Raw genomic sequence first — 5,483 nt, forward strand, 5'->3', positions numbered from 1 at the left:
ATATTGATTGATTATACAGAAAGATGCTTTAATGATGTCTCCAACTCCAGCCAAACCAATTTTTAAATTCTATGTGTATTAACAAATAACAATGAATATTAATCTTTTACCTAATCAAAGAGAAGAAAGTAAACTAAATTATACTTAATTCTTCTTGGCAGCTAGTAAACAATTGATCACTTTGATAAGAAATAACATAGTTTTTGCAAACGTGATTTTTGAACTGCAAAAGTCTTCTCTATCAACATTTATCTCTTGAGCAAGGAGATTTCCACGTAAACATCCTTGTCCTTTACTCTAAGTATTACTTTCGATATTGTTCTTAACTTTGTCAAGGAACCTAGTCCATTGACCTATGGTGGACACATATAAGCTAACAATATTTAATACCCTAACTACCATTACCACAACCAGTAGCGTATACTGGATTTTTCTAAGCTGTGTCACCATTTAAAGGACAAAAATGGCTCCAGAGAAAAATCAATGAAGCTTTTGCTGTAGGCCTCCAAAATTTCATTGATATTTTTTTTGACTAATTAGCTCGTTCTTCCAAATCAGATGAAACTTGAGTTGTAAAAATTGATTTGGTACGTTTGGATTTTTTTTAAAATAATACCGCTCCATCAAATTTAGATTAATATGATGTAATATGCACAATTAGAATTGCGGACAATTGTAACCAATTTAATGAATCCTAAATTATTTCATTGTAGCAAGCAAATAGAAAAAAAATAAAATTATTATTATGAACAAATAAAAACAAATATTTTTTTTCCATAAGTTGTGTAATGATTGTTGAAGATGCTTCAATTTTTTTAATCGTTTCTCAATATATATTTTTCCACAAGTTGTGCAATGATTGTTGAAGTTGCTTTATTTTTTAAAGACTTTTCTCTATATGTGTTTTTCCCCAAGTTGTATAATGGTTGTTGAAGATGCTTTAATTAAAAAAATTGACCTTTTGTTTAGTGGAAAATTTCAAAAAGCTTTAATACATCTTTGTCCTTTTATCCAATGGTAATTCTTTATTCAGAAACCACATGGTCATGTTTCGTTTTTTTCTAATCTTTAGTCATATAAGTGATAAGTGGACCCTTTCAACACATTATTTGAGGTCTTACTTTTATGTCTATCACCCATTTTCCAATATACATACAACCTCCTCTTTTTTTCAATCAAAACTAGTTATTCCTAAAGATGGCTGATGCCTTTGTGTCATTTGCAGTTCAAAAAATTGGGTGATTTCCTCATTCAACAAGTTTCCCTGCTTACAAATCTGAGAGATGAAGTTAGATGGCTGAGAAATGAGTTACTCTTCATACAGTCTTTCCTCAGAGATGCAGAACTAAAGCAAAGTGGAGATCAAAGAGTTCAACAATGGGTGTTTGAGATCAACTCTATTGCTAATGATGCTGTTGCTATACTTGAGACTTATAGCTTTGAGGCTGGTAAACGTGCTAGTCCTCTCAAGGCTTGCGCTTGCATATGTAGGAAGGAGAAGAAATTCTACAATGTTGCCGAGGAGATCCAATCACTCAAGCAACGAATCTTGGATATCTCTCGCAAACGAGAGACTTATGGTATTACAAATATCAATAGTACTAATGCAGGAGAAGGGCCAAGTAATCAGGTTACAACATTGAGGAGAACTACCTCATATGTGGATGACCACGATTACATTTTTGTTGGCTTAAAGGAGGTTGTACAAACATTGCTAGTTGAACTTCTCAAAGCAGAGCCTCGTCGAAGCGTCCTCTCCATTTATGGAATGGGGGGCTTAGGCAAGACCACTCTTGCGGAAAAACTCTACAACAGTCCTGATACAGTCTCTAGCTTCCCTGCACGCGCTTGGATATGTGTCTCTCAAGAGTTCAAGAAAATGGATCTTCTTAGGAATATCATAAAATCCATCCAAGGTCGCACCAAGGAAACTCTTGATTTGTTGGAAAGGATGACAGAAAGAGATCTTGAAATTCATCTTCGTGATCTATTGAGAGAACGCAAATACCTTGTGGTGGTTGATGATGTATGGCAGAGAGAAGCATGGGAGAGTTTGAAAAGAGCATTCCCGGATAGCAAGAATGGCAGCAGAGTCATTATTACCACGCGCAAAGAGGAAGTCGCTGAAAGAGCAGACAACATAAGTTTTGTTCATAAACTTCGTTTCCTAAGTCAAGAAGAAAGTTGGGATCTCTTTTGTAGGAAACTACTTGATGTTCAAGCAATGGATCCACATATGGAACGTTTAGCTTTAGATATGGTGGACAAGTGTAGAGGCTTACCTCTTGCAATTGTTGTATTGAGCGGACTACTTTCACATAAAAAGGGGCTAAACGAATGGAAAAAGGTGCAAGATCACCTTTGGGAGAACATTAAACATGATAAATCTATTGAAATCTCTAACATACTATCCTTAAGCTACAATGATTTGTCAACTGCGCTCAAGCAGTGTTTTCTCTACTTTGGTATTTTTCCAGATGATCAATTGCTCGGGGCTGATAACATAATACGGCTGTGGATGGCCGAGGGTTTCATACCCAGAGGAGAAGAAAGAATGGAGGATGTCGCTGAAGGCTTCTTGAATGAACTGATAAGACGAAGCTTGGTTCAAGTGGTGGATACGTTTTGGGAAAAAGTTACTGAATGTAGAGTTCATGATTTACTCCATGAACTTGCGATACAAAAGGCATTGGAGGTAAACTTCTTTGACATTTATGATCCAAGAAGCCGCTCCATATCTTCTTTATGTATCAGACATGTCATTCATAGTGAAGGAGAAAGGTACCTCTCACTTGATCTTTCTAACTTAAAGTTGAGGTCAATTATGTTCTTCGATCCATATATTTGTAATGTGTTCCAACATATAGATGTGTTCCGACACATATATGTGTTGTACTTGGATATTAATGAAGGTGGTGTTATACCTGATGCCATAGGGAGTTTGTACCACCTCAAGTTGTTAAGATTGACAGGTGGTATCCGTCGTCTTCCTTCGTCTATTGGCAACCTTAAGAATTTACAGACACTTTGTGTCGGAGGCTTATGCGAATTATCCAGCGAAACAGCTGAGCTAATAAATCTAAGACATTTAGAAGCTGAGTATTCAGAACCTCTGGTACGTATTAGCAATCTCACTAGTCTTCAAGTTCTTCAAGGTGTTAATTGTGATCAATGGAAAGATGTTGACCCTGTTGATTTAGTCAATCTTCGAAAATTAAGCATGCATGATATTACCAAATCTTACTCCCTAAACAACATTAGCAGCTTGAAAAACCTTAGCACTCTCACATTGTTTTGTAGAGGTGGTGAATCATTCCCATCCCTTGAATTTGTTTATTGTTGTGAAAAGCTCCAGAAATTGAGGTTAGAAGGGAGAATAGAGAAACTGCCTGATCTGTTTCCAAATTCCATCACAATGATGCTTTTGAGTTACTCAGTACTGAAAACAGATCCGATGCCTATTTTGGGAATGTTGCCAAACCTAAGGTATCTCTATTTGTTTAGAGTTTATAAAGGAAAAGAAATAATATGCAGTGATAACAGCTTCAGTCAACTAGAGATCCTTAGTCTTTATGATCTTGAGAACTTAGAAACATGGCATTTAGCCACAAGTGCAATGCCTCTCATTAAAAGTTTTTGTATCGATGACTGTCCAAATTTAAAGGAGATTCCTGAGAGAATGAAAGACGTGGAGCTGTTGAAGATGTGAAGCTTTTCAAGAATATATATATATCATGTCTTCATAATCGTAGAGGTATTGATGCCAAGCACATTGGTTATTAGTTGAGTGGTTTTAGTGTTTCATTTCTTATTATTGTTTTAAGCTTTTTGAGTGAGTGTAATTGGTTTGAAGATAATTGTTTTTGCCAAAAATGATTTTGTGACCGTATTAAGAAATCTTACTCCCTAAACAACATTAGCAGCTTGAAAAACCTTAGCACTCTCACATTGTTTTGTAGAGGTGGTGAATCATTCCCATCCCTTGAATTTGTTTATTGTTGTGAAAAGCTCCAGAAATTGAGGTTAGAAGGGAGAATAGAGAAACTGCCTGATCTGTTTCCAAATTCCATCACAATGATGCTTTTGAGTTACTCAGTACTGAAAACAGATCCGATGCCTATTTTGGGAATGTTGCCAAACCTAAGGTATCTCTATTTGTTTAGAGTTTATAAAGGAAAAGAAATAATATGCAGTGATAACAGCTTCAGTCAACTAGAGATCCTTAGTCTTTATGATCTTGAGAACTTAGAAACATGGCATTTAGCCACAAGTGCAATGCCTCTCATTAAAAGTTTTTGTATCGATGACTGTCCAAATTTAAAGGAGATTCCTGAGAGAATGAAAGACGTGGAGCTGTTGAAGATGTGAAGCTTTTCAAGAATATATATATATCATGTCTTCATAATCGTAGAGGTATTGATGCCAAGCACATTGGTTATTAGTTGAGTGGTTTTAGTGTTTCATTTCTTATTATTGTTTTAAGCTTTTTGAGTGAGTGTAATTGGTTTGAAGATAATTGTTTTTGCCAAAAATGATTTTGTGATGTTTTAATTAATTGTATACTGTATTCTCTCTTGATTGTCCACATTTAAGACAATGCTTTATATGTTAAAATGAAATTAAAAATAGTATATGGTACTCTCTCTTGTCCACAATTTAGCATTTTTTTTGTTCCTCTTTATAGGGAAAATGACCAAAAATACCCCAAAACTATGTGAAAGGAACAAAAATGTCCTTAGTTTATAGTTTGGTTTAAAAATGTCATTACAGTCAATACTTTTGATCAAAAAACCCCTTACAGTCAATACTTTGATCCAGAAATGCCCCTATAGTTACAAAATGCTCTTTTTTGAATAAATATATTATTTTTTTTCTTTTTAAATACATCGTCTTCCTAATTAAAATATTATTAAAGAACACTATTCTTGTTGAAAATCACTTTAACAAATAAAAATGTAGGAAATATTTTGTTTTCTTCTTAATCTCATTTTATCAATTAAAATAGAATAACTTCATGTACCCTTTCGATAGATAATATATGTTATATATATATATATATATATATAAGATCATAGTATATCCATCATTAATTTATAGTTATATAACGATAAAAAGTAATGATAATAAAATAAGAAATATTTTCCCTCTTCCATTGGTGTCACGCCCCGAGCCTACACCCTGGGCGTGGCCGGCACTCGAAGACCATTGCTGGTCCCCAAGCGAACCCTCATCCTGGCTGACTCCAAGTGGAAGACTAACTTAAGCATACAAGAGCTTAAAACTGAATAAGAGTTTATAAACTCAACTTTACAAATCTTTAACTCAAAAGAAAACTCTGTATAATAGAATATATATACAACTCGCCATAAAAGGCAACTTTAGTCTTCAAAACATTTAACAAAATAAATGAAAAGACTTTTGAAACTCTACTGTCTATCTATGAAGCCTCTAACTGATAAAGATGGAAGCCGGGACAAGACCCA

At 34.5% G+C, this 5,483-nt stretch overlaps 1 pseudogene; it reads left to right on the forward strand.

Annotated features, from left to right (window-relative positions):
* The first annotated feature begins 1,135 nt into the window (after positions 1-1,135).
* LOC102605863 (disease resistance protein RPP13-like) lies at positions 1,136-3,878 on the forward strand (annotated as a pseudogene).
* Positions 3,879-5,483: the final 1,605 nt, after the last annotated feature.

Source organism: Solanum tuberosum, unplaced genomic scaffold (genome assembly GCF_000226075.1).
Source record: "Solanum tuberosum cultivar DM 1-3 516 R44 unplaced genomic scaffold, SolTub_3.0 scf00719, whole genome shotgun sequence".
NCBI classification, from domain to species: Eukaryota; Viridiplantae; Streptophyta; class Magnoliopsida; order Solanales; family Solanaceae; genus Solanum; species Solanum tuberosum.